We start from the raw sequence: 818 nt of genomic DNA on the forward strand, positions 1-818 counted from the left end.
AAGAAATATCACACGCTACAAGTTTGCAGAGGTAGTCTCTTACGTTTCCTTCTAGAAGCTTTGTAGTATTAATTTTCCCCCCAGCTTTATTGAGGTATATGGTAATTGACAAAAATTATATACATTTGAGGTGTATGACTTGATGTTTTGATATGTGTTTGCATTGTGAAATAATCACCACAAGCAAGCTCAATAACATATCTGTCACCTCACATAGTTACCATTTTCTTTCTTTTCTTTTTCTTTCCTTCCTTCCTTCCTTCCTCCTCCTTTCTTTTGATGAAAGCCCTTAATATCTACCCTCTTAGCAAATTTCATGTATACAATACAGTATTGTTAACTATCCTCACATTGCTGTACATGAGATCCCCAGAGCTTATTAATCTTGCATAACGGGAACTTTGTACTCTTTGACTAAGATCTCCCCATTTCCCCCTTCCCCAGCCCTGCCAGCCACCATTCTACTGTCTGCTTCTAGTAGGTATATACTGGTATCGTACACTAGATAGATCATACACTATATACACCAGGTATTGTGTTTGTTTTTCTTTTGTAAACTAAAATTTAATTTTTATATGGTAAAAGCACCTTTTTTTAGCATAGAGTTCCTTAAGTTTTGACATGCATATACGGTCATGTAGTTGCCACCATATTCAAGATCGAGAACACTATCGTCACCTCCTGAAATGTCCTCATACTCTCTTGTAGTCAATCCTTTCCCTCACTCACAGCCTCTGGTAGCTATTCACCTGTTTTCTGTCTCCATAGTTTTGCTTTTTCCAGAATTTCATACCAATGGAATCATGTAGTATGTAGCC

This window comes from Leptonychotes weddellii, chromosome 6, assembly GCF_054177405.1.
Source record: "Leptonychotes weddellii isolate Sample4059 chromosome 6, ASM5417740v2, whole genome shotgun sequence".
Lineage (NCBI taxonomy): Eukaryota > Metazoa > Chordata > Mammalia > Carnivora > Phocidae > Leptonychotes > Leptonychotes weddellii.